Source organism: Diceros bicornis, chromosome 8, assembly GCF_020826845.1.
Source record: "Diceros bicornis minor isolate mBicDic1 chromosome 8, mDicBic1.mat.cur, whole genome shotgun sequence".
In the NCBI taxonomy this organism is placed as follows: domain Eukaryota; kingdom Metazoa; phylum Chordata; class Mammalia; order Perissodactyla; family Rhinocerotidae; genus Diceros; species Diceros bicornis.
Window position 1 is genome coordinate 54,649,033 of NC_080747.1, and position 21,075 is coordinate 54,670,107.

At 34.6% G+C, this 21,075-nt stretch overlaps 1 pseudogene; it reads right to left on the reverse strand.

The window, feature by feature from the left end:
* Positions 1-207: 207 nt before the first annotated feature.
* LOC131409247 (UDP-glucuronosyltransferase 2B31-like) lies at positions 208-11,011 on the reverse strand (annotated as a pseudogene).
* Between the last annotated feature and the right edge of the window lie 10,064 nt (positions 11,012-21,075).

Below are 21,075 nucleotides of genomic sequence, written 5' to 3' on the forward strand. Positions count from 1 at the left end.
TTTATTTTTTCACCTCTTTTTCTTTTTGGCATGATATATTTCTAACTCTTAAGTAGGCAAAAAAATCAATTGAAAACACATTTTGATCTGAGATGCTAAGTATGAAAGTTTGTTTCGTCACAAAAGAGAGAGATCTTTACAACACAACTTATTTTTACTGAAATTAACCGGAGGAGTCCCAATTATGAAGCATACCAGCTTCAGTCCTCAGATACAACTACTCCCTTTTTCCTTTCTTCCTGTTTTAGAAAACTTCTGGTAACAAAACAGACAGCATTTTGTGCTGACAAATATAGCAGTTCCCACACAGGCCGGCAGGAATCCAGGCACATCCAAAGAGTGGTACTGGAACCAGGTAAGATCATGGGAGGCTGGCCGCAGGTGTTTGGCTCCTTTGTGGCACGTGACAAACTCACTCCAGAAAACAGCTCGATCTAGAGGCTTCACTGGTTGATCATGATGAATTCTTGATAATTTCATAGCATTCTGTTTATATCTAAAGGAGAAACACAAAGATAGCAACAATGAAAGGAAGTTAATTTGCCTAAGTATATAATTTCCATGAAAAGTTTTTGAAGTGTCATAATATGTTTTGAATTATATGTCCTAGAATTGCAGAAGAAGTATATTTTTGTTTACTTCTTCATAGATAGTTTGGTTTTTAAATTGGAATTTTCTGATGACAAATATTTTACAAAGTGAAGAAGAAGATAAGGTGAGAAAGTTAAATCTTTTCTTCGGGGGAAATGATAAGAACCATTCAAAGGCTATAAGTCAGATGATGGATGCAATTTTAGGATGATGCTCTTGAAGTTTTTGAAGAGGAATTGTGTCAACCTGGGTAAAATGCCTCCTAACCAGTCCCTGTGCTTGTACTCTCCTCTTCTTAACTCTACTGTCTATTTTCCATCCAGTAGCCAGAATAATTTTTTTCAGACACAGGTAGCTTATAACCCTTCCCGCTTAAAATTTCCATCCCTGCTTAAAATTTCCATCTGTCTTCTCATCCCACGTAGAATAAATTCCAAATCATCACTTTGGCCTCAGGACCTACATGCAGAGACTCCTGGCAACCTCCTTTCCAAGCATTTTGTCCCCGGCACACTCTGTTGTAGCCACATTGGCCACGTAGCTGTTTGTTGAAGCTGCCAAATGTGTCCCCACTTCAGCACCTTTGCACTTCCCGCCCCTCTGTCCGTGTCCTGGAGTGCCATTCCCTGTGACACCCCAAGGCTGCTTCTAACCCCCGATGGAGGCTTTGGCTTCAGAGTCACTTCGCAGAGAGGCTTTTCCTGGCCATACTAATACCACCCCTCAACATTGCTTCTACAGTTTTAATTTGTTTTTTGTATTTGATTTCTAGATTTATAAATACAATACATTTTGTAAAATATTTCTTTTTTTTTTTGTGAGGAAGATCAGCCCTGAGCTAACATCTGATGCCAATCCTTCTCTCTCTCTCTCTCTTTTTTTTTTTTTTGCTGAGGAAGATTGGCCCTGAGCTAACATCTGTGCCCAGCTTCCTCTACTTTATATGGGACGCCGCCACAGCATAGCTCGACAAGCAGTGCATCGGTGCACACCTGGAATCTGGACCGGCTAACCCCGGGCCACTGCAGCAGAGTGCGCGCAATTAACTGCTTGCACCACCAGGCCAGCCCTAATATATATCTTTTATTTAAGTATAAATACGTTAGAAAGATGCACATGTCCTAAGGGAACAGCTCAAAATTTCATAATCAGCTAGAAAATTGTCATGAAGTGAATATACCAACGTACCTACTACCTACATATTGATATAGGATCTCACAAGCTACTAGGAGCTCCCCATTTTCCTGGACCTTTTAGTCACTAATCCCTTCTAGAAATTAACTACTATCATTACTTTTAACAACATAGATTGTTTTTCTGGTTCATATATTGGAATCGTATAGTAATACTCATTAGTATTTCTCCTTTCTGTAGCAGTTGTTTGGGAATTACATTGCTGTATAGTATCCAATGTAAGAGAGGACCACAGATTATAGCTTCATAATAATAGATGGACATATGGATTATTAATAACATTTTGGCCATTTATACTAATGCTGATGTAAATATTCTTGTAAATGTCTTATTGTTTACATTTCTGTTGTGTAATACCCAGAAGAGAATTGTTGAGAAGACAGCGCCTGTACGATTATGATTTCTTTGTTGACTCTGAATTATTTAGAAATGTATTGTATTTAGAGATTTTATTAGTTCATCTTTTTGATGATTTATAACTTAATTCTTGTCTGGCCAGATAATATGCTCTTTATAATTTGAAAATTTTCAAATGTTAAGTTTTAGTTTTGCCCCAGCATGCATGGTCAATTTCATTAATTATTCTATATGCTTTTGAAAAATGTGTTTTCACCATTGTTATACATATAGAATACATATATCAAAAAGGTTAAATTTTAAAATTGTGTTCTTCAAACCTTTTATGTACTTATGTATTTTGTCATCTTTTTCTATGTTATAGAAAACAGTCTTTAAAAACATCATATTATGATTATAGATTTGTGTTTCCTTTTTTTCTACTTTTACTTTGTTTATTTGGAGGATTCATTAGTAGATGCACATTAATAGTCTGTATTGTTGCAAAAAACATTTATTATTATGAAGTATTTGTCTTTTATTTCAGTAGTGTTTCTGGTCTACTGTGTCTGATATTAGAATGGCTACATATATCTTTCTGTGGTTACTGTTGTAATAGAGTTTTTCCTACTTTTGTGCTTACAAATTCTTGTATCTTCTATTTAAGCATGGCTTATAGGTTGTATATATAGTTAGTTTTAAAATCCATTCTGACAATCTTTGTCTTTAAATTATTTATTCTCTTTAGACACTGTATTGACATCTTTATATATATTCACACAAAAACATATATAGCAATATTCATAATAGCCAAACATGGAACAACCAAAATATCCATGAACTGATAAATGGGTAAATAAAATGTGCTATGTCCTCATCATAGAATAATATTCAGCAATAGCAAGCTACAATAGGGACGAAAGTCAAAAACATTATCTTATGTGAAAGAAGTCAGTTGCCAAAGACCATACATTGTATGATTCTGTGTATATGAAATGTCCAGAAGGTCTAATCTATGAAGACAGAAAGTTGATTAATAGTTATTTGGCCAGGGATGAATGGAAAGTGACTTCCAAGGCATGTCAGGTTTCTTTTTTGTGGTGATAAAAATGTCCTAAATTTATATTATTTTGCTGGTTTCAAAGCCCTGTAAACATACTACATGTATTGGAATTTATAATTTTAAAGTATATAAATTATATTTCATCATAAAATCTGCTAAAATAATGATAATAATAAAATTAATTTTTCATATAAAAAGATTTATAGTTTCAGAGATGTAGGGACTTAATTGAAAGAATTTATATTTCTTCTAGTTCATCATTCTTTTGTTCTCTGGTTCTATCATGCTTTTAAAAATGTGTCCGCAATTACCTATGAAACTTTACATTATTTGAGGAAAAATTGTTGCACCAGTAGGTTATCCATTAAATCTTTGGGGTTAAATTACAGCTTTGAAATAAATGTCTGGGTGAAAATAAAAGTGAATTTAAGAATGATTAAATCATTTTAACAATTTCATAATTAGCTTCTTAAGAATGGAGTGAAGTTCATATTCACCATTGGCAAAAGAACCTATCTGTAAATAGCATCTATTAAAAAAATTGTGATACTCATGATGGGTCATTAATGACTATCTTCAATGCATTGAGCAAATCAATACTTGACACTGTATTGAAGTCCAATCTAACAGCTGCTCCCTTGGGCTTCATGTGAGCAATATTATCAGGTTGATCTACAAACAAAGGAATGCCCACTATAGGGATCTCATGGTGGATTGCCTCATAGACACCATTGACTCCACCATGAGTTATAAAGGCTTTAGCTTTCAGATGACCTAGGATTGGGTGAATTTCAGCAAATTAGGTATATCTTAGAACAAAGTGAGACTAGAGCAATATAAGACACTGAAAGAGGCATTGTTTTCTAGATAACAGGTTATTGTACACATGAAACTACATTAAAATGTCTTTAAGAACTGAAAGGAAGAAGCACCTAAGTGTGTTCTAGAGGTAAGTGAAGGCAACATAGAAGATTGATGTATGACTTGAGAGTTGAAAAATGAATACAAGTTTGCCAGGTTGACAATACCAAAAGAGAAAATGCTGTATAAAAAAATAATGTGTGGAGGGGCCGGCCGGTGGGGTAGCAGTTAAGTTTGCAGGCTCTGCTTAGGCCTCCCTGGTTCGCAGGTTCAGATCCCAGGCACGGACCATCACACCACTTGTCAAGCCATGCTGTGGTGGCATCACATATAAAGTAGAGGAAGATGGGCATGAACGTTAACCCAGGGCCTATCTTTCTCAGCAAAAAGAGGAGGATTGGCGTCGGACGTTAGCTCAGAGCTAATCTTCCTCACACACACACAAAAAAATTGTGTGGAAAATAAGAGGGAGGGGATATGTTAGAATATTTCTCTTAATGAAATAGTGAAGTCATTGAGTCTGATAAGTAGTGTTTCAAGGCAGCAGGAAGTTGGTGATGATGCAGGAATCAGAAAAAGGAAAAGTTACACTTATCATTTCCCCTTAGGGCTGGGAAATATAGGAAAGTTAATTTTTATTTTTGAGATTTCCAATAATAAATGTTCAATAAAATTGTTTCCTGGTCAACTATTATCATCTGGTTGGAGATAATTTCATTTCAGTGTTTGTTTTCCAGAGTCTTACCAAGAAGGTCATTCTGGGGGATCCACTTGTAGAGCCGAGTATTTGGCCCTGAGGTATCTGGCTTCTTGCCATTAAATCTCCATATAATCTGTTAGAGTAAAGAAAATACCTTATTCTCAGAGTAAAACTTAAGATATAACATGTTCAAGTCTAAACAAACTAAGAGACATCTAGTTAAACCCGTTCAGTATGACAGATGAGGAAATGAGGACCAGAGAGGCTAAGTAACGAGAACTACTAAAACACTGATGTAATAGGAATACTCATCTTCCATGTACTTATGTTATATTCAGTTAAGTGTGAATGCAGTCATGATGTTTCACACTTTGACTAGACAAATGGCATTTTCAATGACCAATTCAAGTGCATAAGATGTTTTTAGGCAGTCGTTATAATTCTAGAGTGAAAAAAATTGCAAGTTACTAATGATCTGCTAATTTATTTAACTATTTATTATTCTAGCTCTCAGCTTCCAAATTTCATATTAGCCTGCTTTTTTGTTTTTGAGTGTTGGGAGAAATGGCTTACTTATATCCACTTGTTCCATAGGTTATTTCACTAGAGTTTTACATCTTTTGATTGACAAAGAGGGAAATGTATGCAATCAGCTATTTGTGAGAACAAAATAATTCTGATTATTAACAATTTATTATTAATTATAAGTAATTTCTGCTTGGTAAGTATGTTTAGCTTCTTTTAAATTACTAATTATTAATCACTACTTCCAAGAAAAATTTCAAATAGTAATTTTTTTACATGAATCCAGAGTATTACCACTATTGCTTGGTTTGAAAATTCTTTAAATGTTGAAAAGACATTTGATACTCTTGGTACTTCATAAGTAACAGTAAAGCTGTGGAAAAAAATTGAATATTGTGGTGATGCTAAATTTTATTCAGCTGACTGTTAACACTTTAGAGATACACTCCAAACATTGGCAGCATTGATTAATATGGTTTCTTATAGCCAATCCATTTCCAAGTCCAGTATCAAGATTAGATACAGATTTTGGAATTCTCAAGCAATCTTTGTAAGCGAGAGTCTAATTTACCAGTGTTATCATCTATTTTCAATGTGATTCTTAAAGTAACTTTAGTTCTCAGCAAATTAGCATAGAAGATAAGCAGAAAACTATATCAGTTAGAAGACTAAAAAGTAGTTCAAAAGTACCCAGAGACTCCAGGTATGTTCCATATATTAGAAATAATTTCCTGCCATATTTTATGGAGAAGGGGCATCTGAAACTTTCCCATGCTAGCCTTGCTTCTAGTAGACTGCTTTTTATATTCCCTTTTCCTTCAATCAGGAGGAGTTGTTTTTCGCATGGATTAGAAGCAGAGTCTTTGCAGGGCCACATTTTATTAAATACCTTAAAGGTTGACCCATCTCCACCCTTTCACTTAAATGTTTTCCTGTTTCAGACTTCAGCAGGGCGTAGTCCACAAGGACCATTTTTTCTCTTTTTTTCAGTTTGGTTTTTCTCTCTCTCTAACTCATTGTGGCTAGATAGGTACCTGGATGCAGCTTGGTGAGCCCTGGCCATCCTTTGTCCATGTAGCACCTCTAAAAGCACATTGAACAGACCTATTCCCAAATTTAGGGGAAGTAAAAGTGGCCTGGATTCCCTGGCAAGCCTAAACTTCAGGATGCCTTTCAGACTGTTATCATTTCTTGCTTAATATTACTGCTAAAATTTAACTCCTTTCTGTGAACATCTCTATCGTGTACAGTGCCCTTAGGAATCCTGCAAGGAAAAGGAGCAAATGATAGGGCAGAATTTAATGATATTTTTACATGCCCACTATACCATTATAATACCAAAACTTCATGCTGCACTTCTTAAATATATTTATTTCTGACCTCAATGTTAAAGCAAAAGTTATTGTCAATCAAAAACACCCTTTGCCTTGTTGACACCTGCCATACATACTTTGGTTTTTAAAGGGATATATGAGATAAATTGGATCTATCATAATACAGTGTAGATTACCTTTCATGCAGGAAATTTCTGTAATCAGACCCTTTTCAAAATTTAAAAGATGAAGTAAATAGTTGTTCACTGTAAGTACTTTATCTAACCTTTTGTGGAATCTGGGCAAGGGCTGGTGTGATCACCCTGGCTCTTTCTTCTGTCATATTACTGACCATTGACCCCAGAGTAAACACCACAATACCATTTTCTCCAGAGCTCTGGGCAAACTCTTCCATTTCCTGTGAAGAAATAATTTACTCCATCACAAAAGAGCAACAGCATAGCAAACACTATGGAAAGGATTGCTACTAACAACTAAGGAGAGAAAATCATCTATTATCAGGAATTACTAGACTAGAGCCTATTTATTTTTAATTGTGGTAAAATGTACACAACATAAAATTTACCATGTTAATCATTCCTAAGTGTACAACTCAGTAGTGTGTACCTTCTCGTTGTTGTACAATCAATCTCTAGGACTTTTAATCTTGCAAATGGAAACTATACCCACTATATAATAATTCCCTGGCAACTGTCATTCTACGTTCTGTTTCTATGAATTTGACCAGTCTAGACAAATTACATAAGTGAATCATACAGTATTATTTGTTTCATGAGTGGCCCATTTCACTTGGCATAATGTCCTTAAGGTTCAGCCATGTTGTAGCATGAAATACAATTTCCTTCCATTTTAAGGCTAAGTAATAGTCCATTGTGTGTAAATACCATATTTTGTTTATTAATTCATCTGTCAATTGACAGTTGGGTTGCTCCCACATTTTGTCTCTTGTGAATAGTGCTGCTATGCAAATGCATGTGCATAAATCTCATTGGGATCCTAATGTCAATTGTTTTGGATAAATACCAAGAAGTGGAATTGGTGGACCTTATGGTAATTCTATTTTTAATTTTTTGAGGAACCTCCATTCTGTTTTCCTCAGTGGCTGTTTATAACATATCTAATCCCATGGTTCCTTTCGAATGATATAATTGATATAAGATAGATTTATTTTATTTTGTTTATTTATGCAAGTATGTGCATGTGTGTATGTGTAAACAAGAAGTGAAACAGAGTCAATACACAGTAGTGTAGAGGAAATGCTCTTAGACAATATTATACCTAGACTCTGCATTTACACTCATTAATTACTAATATAGATTTTTGGAAGGAGGTCGCAGAACAGGATCTTAACTTGCCTTTGTTTCTTTATCATTATAGTTTTACTAAATCCCTTGTGTTTATTCCAGGCAGGATTTATGGGGAATTATTTTAGTTTAGTCATTAGTATTTTATTTCTCTGACTATGAGCACTAAGAAAAAGCTTGCTATGATTTAAATGATTTTACGTCTTTTTTCTCTTAGCTCTATAATAAATGATTCCTCACCTTAATCTTTGTCAGTATTTCCCAAGCACCCCCACAAATCACTCTTTAAAGCCTGCAGAATTGCTGTCATTCATGAGTCTAGTATTACTGTTTGGAGTTTCCATGAGATAGCCCTAAGATCCCCATTTATAATCCAGAAATATACATGTATGTTACTTATTAGAGTGACCATATTTCTGGTTTGTTTATGTATGATACCTTTTACCTATATCGTAAAAAGGATGTCTAGTAGAATGTACTATGTGTAACTGGCTGTGAGGGACCCTCATCCTCACCTGACTGAGTCCCCCAGGGAGCAGCTGCCCCACGTTGGGAGAGGTACAGCAGAGTATTTTGCAGCAGGTTTCGGGTGAGTCTTTTGCCTGGAATTGTTTCAGAATTATTCTGATTTGTAGACCCATATTCTTGCCAATTTACATTCAATTTATTCCTTTCTGTACTGGAATATTTTCTTATTGCTCAATATAGTCTCTTACCAAAAAAAAGAAAGTAAAAGAGCCAAATTTTTCCTGGATATCTCATCAAAAATGCATACTCATCCTTTTTCCTTTGGCCTTTCTGTTTTAAATTTATTATTTGTTCTTTTCTCTTTGGAAAATAATGACAGGACCCTTCCAAGATAAAGAGTATACTTTCTAATCCTAATCATTCTTATTCGATGATCCCCACTGGATGTTCTTTAGCATTGTGGTTTTTCCTTATTATTATACTGTTCACACAGTTTTAATTGCATACCTCTATTCTATCTTTCCAAGTAGAATGTTAGGTGCGTTTGGGGGGATATTGGGTCTACATTGCTTCTCTGCATATCCAGCGCTTATCTCTGGACTATGCTAAGTGCCCATCAAGGGACAGATGGATAAAGAAGCTGTGGTATATATATACAATGGAATACTACTCAGCCATAAGAAACGATCAAATCCAGCCATTTGTGACAACATGGATGGACATTGAGGGTATAATGGAAAGTGAAATAAGTCAGAGGGAGAAGGTCAAATACCGTATGATTTCCTTCATTAAGTAGTAGATAATAACAACAATAAACAAACACATAGGGACAGAGATTGGATTGGTGGTTACCAGAGGGGAAGGGGGGAGGGAGGAGGGTGAAAGGGATAATTCGGTACATGTGTGTGGTGATGGGTTGTAATTAGTATTTTGGTGGTGAACATGATGTAATCTATGCAGAAATAGAAGTACAATGATGTACACCTGAAATTTTTACAATGTTATAAACAAATGTTACTGCAATAAACAAAAAATTAAAAAAAAAAAAAAAGAATATTCTTTAAATGAGTGACTGACACTATCTTATGTGCTAAATAACAAGGTTTTCATTTTACTGACCCTATTCCCAAGGTCTTCTAGGTATAATACTTTATTCTGTGACGACAATGAAATTCAAATTCTTGTAATGGTATTGAAATATATGTGTTTCTAATTGGCAGGTCACTTTACCCAGCTTCCCATAACTCTCTCACTGTAATCAAACATTCTGAATGAAGAACACAGAATCATTTCTATTGAAAATGCAAAGTAAACAAATCAAAGAAACAGAAACAGGTCACCTTAGGCAGGGGTCTGGCAGGTTTGCAGTGATATCCTCCAATATATTCAAAATGTTGCAAGAGTGGGCTAGGAAATTCAAAATCCCAATAGGTTCGAATGAGCCACATTTCAGCATTCCTCATTAACTCAGATACGTAGTGGGTCTTCCTGAAGGGAAAAAAAACGAAGTAAAGTAGACAAAATGAGAGTATTTTAAAGTGAATATATCAACTAATTTTCTGAAAGGAGGTTGGAATGACATAGCCAAAGATGTTTAAAAGGGTCTGTGGTTTCATAATACAAATATGTGTGTGTATATATATAGTATACATATTTTATATATGTATAAGTGCTTTAAGTTTTGGTTTATGATTTCCTGGAGTGTCCTGTTCTAGTGATGGGCCACAGGATTCTAACTGACCCTATAATTTAACCATTTCAAAAATATTTGTGAGAGTGAGATCATTTTGTACTTTTATTTCAACGTTTTACTTATAAAAAGACAAATTCCTCTGACTTGATGCAAACTCACCTTCCAAAGCACTAGGAAAGTTAGGACTTAAAGCTACCAGCTAAAAACATGACTTACCTTATGTACTTCAGTGTAAAACTGATCCCACCTCTTCTCATTAAATGCTTGGAACCAAAAGTCAAAATAAAGCACATATATCATATTTTTGACTCTCTCCAGGAGTGTCATATGATCACTTAATTCTGACATAACAACAGGTATGTAGGACGGAAGGAATGGAAGTCCTCCACTGTATGTTTCAATTTTATGGCCTAGAGTGAAGCGGACACTGTACCCTAAAGGTATTTTCAGTAACTCAGCCAGCAGCTCACCACAGGGTCCAATGGGGTCTGCAAGAATGAGATCAAATCTTGATTCTTGCAGTTTTATTATAAGTTTCTTGTTCAAGACCCTATCTTTACAGAGCTTTTCAATAAAATCAGAATATTCCTAAAAGATTTCTTGCATTAGTGAAAAATATGTCCATAATGTAACTCTTGGCAGATCATATGTACATATGTTGATAAGTTTTCCGAAAAGAAACTGAAAATCGTGTCTTGTTAATGATGTAGGGAAAATCTCAAATTTAATAGCAGATGGTTTGTTGGGATCAACAAGAATGGAAGCTGAAGATGTCAGAACACTCGCTTCGTGACCTCTCTGGACAAATTCTTCCAGGATTATCTTCATATTCATCCAATGGCTATATGCTGTGGGCCACACCAGCACCTTTCCACCACTCCCAGGGCTAAAGTTACAGCTCAGCTGTAGCAGCAGCAGAACTGAAATCCATTTCATAGACATCCTCGTGGGACACAGTGCTTCTTTTCAAATTGCTGATCCCTTCTACCATTGCTCAGGCTTATATTCAAGGAGAAATCAATCAGGATGTTACAATATAACTCCTACACCTCAGAATAAATAGATTATATGAACAGTCAAAGCATTTGGATAGCAAGTGAAAAAAGCAAAATGTAGATGACCTGGTTTGCATACATGTGTTCAATGTCTGTTTTAAGATTAAAAGTGCTATCATCCCCGAAGAGGTGATGCCCTTATATGAGTATGTTACTTCTATTTGGAAAACTGTAACAAACAGTGGCAAAGGAGAAGCAACTGCATCTGCAATCTTCTTGAACTTTAAAATATACAGTTCAATAGTTCATAGCATATTCACAGAATTGTGCAATCGCCACAACAATCAATTTAAGAGCATTTTCATCACCTATAAAGAAACGTTTACATTCTAGACAGAGCTCCCTGATCTCTGCTTCCCCCAGGCCCTATCTAACCATTAATCTAGTTTCTGTCTTTGGATTAGCTTATTATGAGTATTTTCTGTAAATAGAATGATGAGATATGTGATCTTTTGTGACTGGCTCCTTTCACTTAGCATAATGTTTTAAAGTTTCATCCATGTTGCAACATGTCAGGGCTTCATACCTTCATTGGCAAATAATATTCCATAGTATGGATATCCCATATTTTGTTTATTCATTCATCAGTTATCAACGTTTTTTGGCTATCGTGAATAATGTTGTTTATTAATAATCTTGTAAAAGGTTTGAGTGAACATGTTTTTATTTCTCTCACCTATATACCTAGAAGTAGAATTGCTGGGTCATATAGTAACTCTATGTTTCACGTTTTAGGATATGGCATGCTGTTTTCCAAAGTGACTGCACCATTTTCCATTCCCACTAGCAACATATTATGGTTTCAAAATCTCTGTATCATTGCCAACACTTGTTATTGTTTGTCTCTGTAATTATAGGTATGCTAGTGGGAGTGAAGTCATATTTCATTGTGGTTTGAGTTATCTTTCCCTGATCTTAATAATGTTCAAACCTTTGCACATGCTTGTTCAACACCTGTATGTCTTCTTTGGAAAAATATCTATTCAGAAGCTTTGTTAATTTTTTAATCGAAGTATTTGTCTTATTATTCAATTGTAAGAGTTTTTAAAAATATGTTTTTGATATAAGTCTCTTATCAGATATATGATTTCTAAATATATTCTTCAGTTATGTGGGTTGTCTTTTCACTTTCTTGATGGTGTCCTTTACAGAACAAAAGTTTTAAATTTTGATGAAGTCCAGTTTCTCTTTTTTTAAATTTGGTTGCTGTGCTCTTGGTGTCGTATCTGAGAAACCATTGCCAAATCCAATATCACAAAGTTTTACCTATGTTTTTCCTTAAGAGTCTTATAGTTCTGTTGTTACATTTAGGTTTTTGATCCCTTTTGAATAATTTTTGCATATGGTTTGAGCTAGGCGTTCCAACTTCATTCTATTACATAAGGATAATCAGTTTCTCCAGAAGCATTTATTTAAGAGTGCTCATTACCTTGTCAAAAATCAATTGGCCATCAATGTGTTAGTATATTCCTGGATTCTAGTAGCTATTTTATTGATTTATATGCTTATCTTTATGCCTCTATCACACTCTCTTGATTACTGTAGTTTGTACTTATCTTTGAAATCAGTTAGTATAGTTCCTCCAAATTGGTTCTTTTTTTTCAAGACTGTTGGACTATTTTTAGCTCCCTTGAATATCTATGTGAATTTTAGGAATATTTTATCAATTCATGAAAAGAAGTCAGCTTTGATTATGATAGAGATTGTGTTGAATCTGTATATCAATTTGTGGAGAATTGCCGTTACAACAATATTAAGTGTTTTAATCCTAGAATATGATGTTTTTCCTTTTATGTAGAACTTTTTAAATATAGTTCCACAATGTTTTGTAGTTTCCACAGCCTAAATTTTGCAATTTTCTCATTAAATTTGTTCCTAAGTATTTTGTTCTTTTTGTGCTATGCACAGCCATGCACTGCATGTTGATGTTTCAGTCAACGATGGACTGCATATATGATGGTGACCCCATAAAATTAATATCATATATTAATGTGTGTAGTAGCCTATTCCATCTAGGTTTGTGTAAGTACACTCTATGGTGTTTGCAAAATGACAAAATTGCCCAATGACATATTTCTCAGAATGTACCCTTACATTGTTTTCTTAATTTTCTTGGTGGGATTGTTTTCTTAATTTCATTTTGGACTGCTTATTGCAATTTCATATTGTATATTTTCTAGTGAATTCCCAAATATTTTCTCTCTATATAATCATTTCATCTGCTAGTAGAGGTATTTGATGTCTTCCTTTGCAACGTGTATTTTTTAATTTTATGTTCTTGCCAAATGTCTTGGCTTGAAACTCCAATAAAATGTTGATTAGAAGTGATGAGAGTGGACCTCCTCATCTTGTTCCTTATCTTAGGAACAAAAACACTTAGTTTCACTATTAAATATGATGTCAGCTGTGGATTTTTTGTAGATACCTTTTATCCATTTAATGATGTTTCCCAATACCCTTAGTTTGCTGAGTATTTTTATCACGACAGGTACTGGATTTTGTAGAAAGATTTTTCTGCATTAATTGAAATGATGATGCAGTTTTTGATCATTATTTTATTGATAATGGTGTATTGTATTAATGATTTTCCAGTTGTTAGAGCAACTTTGCATTCCTGGGATAAGTTCAAGTTTTTCTTGGTTCATAATACCTTTTATATATTCCTGATTTTGATTTGCTCACATATTGTGAGGACTTTTGTGTCTACATTCATTGGAGATATTGGTCTGTAGTTTTCTTTTCTTGTGATGTCTTTGTCTTACTATCAGAGCCTTATTTAATATCTTGACAAGTGTTTCTTCCTTTTGTGTTTTTTTGGAGGATCTTTTTGCAGAATTTTTATTAATTCTTGGTCAAAATCATCAGTGAAGCCATCTTGGCTTGAGCTCTTCTTTGTAGGTAGTTTTTTGATTGCTAATTCAGTGTTTTATTTTTGTAGTCCTGTTCTGATTTTCTCTTTCTTTTTGAGTTTATTTAATAGTTGTTCTTGTACACACCTACCAGTACTGGAGCTTCTTTTTTTTGTTTTTTAATTGAAGTATAATTGACATACAATATCGTGTTAGTTCAGGTTTACATTGTAGTGATTTGATATTTATGTATTTTATTGAATGATCACAACGATGAGTCTAGTTACCATCTGTTATCATACAAAGTTAATACAGTATTATTGACTATATTCCCTGTATTGCTCACTACATCCCCGTGATTTATTTTATAACTAGATGTTTGTACCTCTTATTTCACTCAACCTATTTCGCTTGCCCCCAAACATTAATCCCTTCTGGCAACAGCCAACTTGTCTTCTGTATCTGTGAATCTGTTTCCGTTTTTTGTTGTTGTTATCATTCATTTGTTTTGTTGTTTAAATACCAAAAATTAGTGAAATCATATAGTAATCGTCTTTATTTGCCTGACATTTCGTTTACAATGATACACTTTTCCATCCATGTTGTTGCAAATGGCAAGAATGTATTCTTTTTTATGGCTGAATAATATTCATTGTTTATATATATCACATCTTTTCCACTCATCTATTAATGGTCACTATGGTTGCATCCATATTTTGCCTATTGTAAATAAGGCTGGAATGAACTTAGAGGTGCATATATCTTCTCAAGTTAATGTTTTCATTTCTTTGGGATAAATACCCAGAACTGGAATTTCTGGATCGTATGTAGTTCTATTTTTAATTTTTTGAGGAACCTTCATACTGTTTTCTATCGCTCCTGCACTAATTTACATTCCCACCAACAATGGAGGAGGGTTCCCTTTTTTCCACATCCTCACTTACACCTTATTTCTTGTCTTGTCTTGTTAATTATAGCCATTTTGACAGGTGTGAGGTGAAAGCTCATTGTAGCTTTAATTTGCATTTCCCTAGTTATTAATGATGTTGAATTTCTTTTCAGGTGCCTTTTGTCCATCTGTATATCTTCTTTGAAAAAATGCCTATTCTTATCCTTTATCCATTTTTTGATTGGGTTGTTAATTTTTTGTTGTTGAGTTGTATAACTTCTCTTTATATTTTGGAAATTAACCGTTTATTGGACATATGATTTGCAAATATTTTATCCCTGTTGCGTTGTCCTTTCGTTTTGTTGATGGTTTCCTTTGCAGTGCAGAAGGTTTTTAGTCTGATATAGTCCCATTTGTTTATTTTTTCTTTTGTTGCCCTTGCCTAAAGAGACATGGTATTTGAAAAGATACCACGAAGACTAACGTCAAAGAGCATACTGCCTATGTTTTCTTCTAGGGGTTTTATAGTTTCAGATGTTACATTCAAGTTTTTAATCCATTTTGAGTTAATTTTTGTGTATGGTGTAAGACAATGGCCTGCTTTCATGCTTTTGCATGTGGCTGTCCAGTTTTCCCAAAACCATTTATTGAAGAGACATTCCTTTCTCCATTTCATGTTCTTTGCTCCCTTGTCAAAGATTAGCTGTCCATAGATGTGTGGTTTATTTTCTTGGTTCTCAATTCCATTCCATTGATCTGTATGTCTGTTTTTGTGCCAATACCATGCTGTTTTGATTACTATAGCTTTGTAGTATATTTTGAAATCAGGGAATGTGATACTTCCAGCTTTGTTCTTTTTTCTCAAGATTGCTTTAGCTAATCTGGGTCATTTTTTGTTTCATATAAATTTTAGGATTCTTTGTTCTATTTCTGGGAAAATTTTGTTAGGACTTTGATAGGGTTTGCATTGAATCTATAGATTGCTTTAGGAAGTATGGACATTTTAACTATGTTAATTCTCCTAATCCATAAGCATGCATTATCTTTTCATTTCTTTGTCTTTGATTTCTTTCCACATTTTTTTACAGTTTTCAGTGTACAGGTCTTTCACCACTTTGGTTAAATTTATTCCTAGGTACTTTGTTCTTTTTGTTTCAATTGTAAATAGGATTGTATTCTTAATTTCTTTTTCTGCTATTTTGTTGTTAGTGTTCAGAAATGCAACTGATTTTTTATGTTGATTTTGTACCTTACAACTTTACTGTATTAGTTTAATATTTCTATTAATTTTTTGGTGGCTTCTTTAGAGTTTTCTGTATATAAAATCATGTCATCTGCAAATAGTGATAGTTTTACTTCTTCCTTTCCAATTTGGAACAGTTTAATTTATTTATCTTACCTGATTGCTTTGGCTTGAATTTCCAGTACTATGTTAAGTAAGAGTAGTGAAAGTAGGCATCCTTGCCTGGTTCCTGTTCTTAAAGGGATAGCTTTAGATTTTTCACCATTGAGTGTGATGTTAACCGTGGGTTTGTCATATATGGCCTTTATTATGTTGAGGTTCTTTCCTTCTGGGCCTGTTTTCTCCAGAGTTTTTGTCATAAATGGATGCTGTATCTTGTCAAATGTTTTCTCTGCATCTCATGAGATGATCATGTGATTTTTATCTTCATTTTGTTAATGTGGTGTATCACATTGATTGATTTCCATATGTCAAACCATCCCCACATCCTGAAATAAATACCACTTGATTATGGTGTATGATCTTTTTAATGTGGTGTTGTATTCTATTTGCTAGCATTTTATTTAGGATCTTTCCATCTATGTTCATCAGTGATATTGGTATTTAATTTTCTTTTTTTATGTTGTCCTCTTGTTTTGGTATCAGGGTAACATTGGCCTTGTAGAACGACTTAGGACACGTCTCTTCTTCTTCAATTTTTTGGAAGAGTTTGAGAAGGCTAGGTATTAAGTCTTCTTTGACTATTTGGTAGCATTTATGAGGGAAGCCATCTGGTCCTGGGCTTTAGTTTTTTAGGAGATTTTTGACTAGTGTTTTGATCTCCTTACTAGTGATTGGTCTATTCAGATTCTCTATTTCTTCTTGATTCAGTTTCAGAAGGTTGCATGATTCTAAGATTTTATCCATTTCTTCTAGATTATCCTCTTTGGTGACGTATAGCTTTTTGTAGTATTCTTGTAATTGTTTGTATTTCTGTGATGTTAGTTGTAATTTATCCTCTTTCATTTCTGATTTTATTTGTTTGTCATTCTCTCTTTTCTTCTCGGTGAGTCTAGCTAATGGTTTATCAATTTTGTTTATCTTTTCAAAGAAATTTGTCATCATTTCATTGATTTTTTCTATTATTCTTTATGTCTCTATTTCATTTATTTCTGTTCTTATTTTTATTATTTTCTTCCTTCTGATTTGGGCTTTGTTTGTTCTTCTTTTTCTCATTCCTTTATGGTATTGTGAGATTGTTCATTTGATATTTTTCTTATTTCTTGAGGTACGCCTGTATTGCTATAAACTTCCCTCTTAGTACTGCTTTTTAGGAGCCCACAAATTTTGGCATGTCGTATTTTCATTTTCATTTGTCTCCAGGTATTTTTTCATTTCCTTATTGATTTCTTCATTGACTCAGTTGTTGGATAGTGGCAAGTTGTTTATTCTCCATGTGTTCGTATTTCTTCCAGTTTTCTATTTATAGTGATTTCTAGTTTCACACTGTGACGGTTAGAAATGATGCTTGATATAATTTCGATCTGCTTAAATTGTTGAGGTTTTGTCTGTGGCCTAATATCGTAATCTATCTCAGAGAATGTTCCATGTGCACTTGAAAAGTATGTGTATTCTGCTATTTATGGATGGAATATTCCGTATATATCTATTAAGCCCATCTGGTCTAGTGTTTCATTTAAGGTCAATGTTTCCTTACTGATTTTCTGTCTGAATTACCTATCCATTGATCTAAGTGGGGTATTAAAGTTTCCTACTATTATTGTATTCCTGTCAATTTGTCACTCTTTGGTTGTTAATATTTGTATTAAATATTTAGGTACTCCTATGTGGGTGTGTAAATATTTACACATGTTTTATTTCTTCTTGGATTGACCCCTAATTACTATGTAATATCCTTCCATGTCCTTTGTTACAGTCATTGTTTTAAAGTGTATTTTTTCTGATATGAGTATTACTACTCCGGCTTTCTTTTCATTTCCATTTGCATGGAATATCTTTTTCTATCCCTTACTTTCCCTCTATCTGTGTCTTTACATTCGAAGTGAGTTCTTAGAGGCAGCTTATAGATAGTTCTTTTTTTATCCATTCAGCCACCCTATGTCTTTGGATTGGAGCATTTAGTCCATTTACATTTAAAGTAATTATTGCTAGGTATGTACTGATTTCCATTTGTTAATTTATTTCTGGTTATCTTTGCAGTTCTCTGTTTCTTTTTTCTCTGCTTGGTCACATCCCTGGTGGTTTGATGCATTTTTTTATCACTATGCTTTGGTTTCTTTCTACCTATTTTTCTTTGGATGGATCGTATGTTTCTGGTTTGTGATTACCATGAGGTACATATATATCAACTTGTCTATATAGCAGTCTATTTTCAGGTGATAATTGCTTAAGTTTGAATATATTCTAAAAGCACTTCATTTTTATTCCTGCCATGTTTTAAGTTTTTGAAGTTTTATATCTTTTTATTTTGTGTATCCCTGAACTACTTATTTTAGTTACAATTAATTTTACTACTTTTATCTTTTGATGTTCATAATATCTTTTTAAGTTCCTGATCCATGGTCTTTACTAAATATTTACCTTTACCATTGAAATTTTTTTTCTCTCACATATTTTCTTATTTCTAGTTATGACCTTCCTCAAAGAAGACTTTGTAACATAAATTGTAAGGCTGTTTTAGTGGTGATGATCTCCTTTAGTTTTTGCTTATCTGAGAAGCTCTTTATCTCTCCTCCAATTCTGAATGATAACCTTGCTGGGTAGAGTATTCTTGTTTGTAAATTTTGTCCTTTCATCACTTTTACTAAAACCTGCCACATCTTTCTGTCCTGAAAAATCAGCTTATAGTCTGTGGGGGTTCTCTTGTATGTGACTTTTTCTCTTGTTGCCTTTAAGATTTTCTCTTTAGCTGTTGCCATTTTAATTATAATATGTTGTAGTGAGTATCTACATGGATTCTTATTTGAGACTCTGTGTTTCCTGGACCTGAATGTCTTTTTCCTTCCCCAAGTTCTGGAATTTCTCAGCAATTAATTTTTCAAATAAATTTTCTTTCCCTTTCTCTCTCTCTTCTCCTTCTGGGACACCTATAGTGCAAATGTTAGTATGTTTGATGTTCTCCCACAGGTTCCTCAAGCTATCCTCATTTTTAAAATTCTTTTTTCTTTTTGCTGTCTACTAGAGTGATTTTGAATATTTCGCCTTTCAGATTGCTAATCCGTTCTTCTGTATCATCCAGTTTGGTGTTAATTCCCTCTAGTGTATTTTTCACTTCAGTTATTGTATTCTTCAGTTCTGATTGGGTCTTTCTTGTATTTTCTAACTCTTTATTGAAGTTTTCACTGTGCTCCTAAAATCTTCTCCTGAATTTTTTGACCATTTTTATGACCATTGTTTTGAACACTTTATCAGGTAAATTACCTATCTCCATTTCTTCAGAGTTTCTGGAGTTTTATTGGAACATATTTCTTTGTCTCTTCATTTTTTTTTACTTTCTATGATAGTTTCTATATATTAAATGAAAGAGCTACCTCTCCTAGTCTTGAAAGATTGGCCCTGTGTTGGAGAGACGCCTGTGTAGACTGCATGTGTCAGATGGCTTTGGCAGGCAGGCTGGAGCTGGTAAGGTCATGGAGCAGGGAATTCCTGAAGCACGCTGAGTCTAGGCTACCTTGGAATGCCAGCTGAAGGTGTAATGGATGCATGCAGGGAGAGTCTTTTGTCGATGCACCTAGGGCATCTTGGCAGAACGGCTGTGGTATGGTTGGGTGTGTGACGGGTGTTAATTGGGACTAGCCATGCCTGACCAACTTTGGGGGGATGCCTGGAACTGGATGAGGCATGGGCTGGAGGCACACCATACCAGGGCTGCACATGGGGACAGCTGGAGCTGGAGTGATCATGCATCACTGTGTTCCCAGAGATCATCATTCCGGGGCCACTGCTGGTGAACAGCTGAATCAAAAGCAAGTGTGGTCTGTATGGTGCCCAGAATTTCCTGGCCAAGGCCCACCTTGGCGGGATGGCTGGAGCCCAAGTAGACACTGACTTAGTGAGTCCCAGGGCTTGCCTTGCTGGCGCTGCCCTTAGCGTTGGCTGGAGCTGGTGTAGACAAGTGGCCCCTGGCCTATTGGAGCAGCCTTAACAAACTGGTTAGAGCATCTAAATGCTATTCTGTCCTGTGCTATCCGGTGGAGGGGAATGCAAAAAATGATGCTTGCCAGCACCACTCACCATGGAGAGAGTTCCAGCAGCTCCCTGCCTGTTTTAAGGTGCTCTGGGGCTAGTAAATTGGATTTCCTTCCCAGGTAGGATAGGTGCTTTCTACTTTGTTTTTTGTTTTTTGTTTTTTGGGTTTTTTTTTGCTGTTATCCAGGGCAGGAAAACCTGTGCAACCCTTCTGTGATATCCCTCCCTGTTGCCAGTTGCCACACCAGAGGTGGAGTTCCCCTTGATACTATGTCTCCATCTCTCTTATCCTTCTCTAAGACTTTCCTCTGTTTTCTGTGCAGCAGCTATTCAGTCATACCTCAGTTATTCTTCATGAGGAATTTGCTCTATATGTATGTGTAAATTCAGTGTGTCTGTGGGAGCAGTTGAGTTCAGGGTCTTCCTATGCTGTCGTCTTAAACTACTGCTATAGTCACAGCTTAAATCACCACAAATATAATCTTTTGAAATAAGCCAGCAGAGGTCAGTAAGCTACTACAAAATTCATTAAATAATGACAAAAAAACAGCAAAATCAATAAGAATTGTGTTAGAATTTTACTACTGTTGAAATTTTTAATAAATATTGAAATATATTTATTTCTAGATATCTGAAACATAAAATTCGTGTCCTAAATAGGGCTCCAATTTAATAAAAATATATATTACACCAGATTTCTGGTCAATTCAAGTATTCTGAATGACACTTATGAATTGATAATATAATATCAAAATCTTGGAACTTGTTATCTTGAATCAATA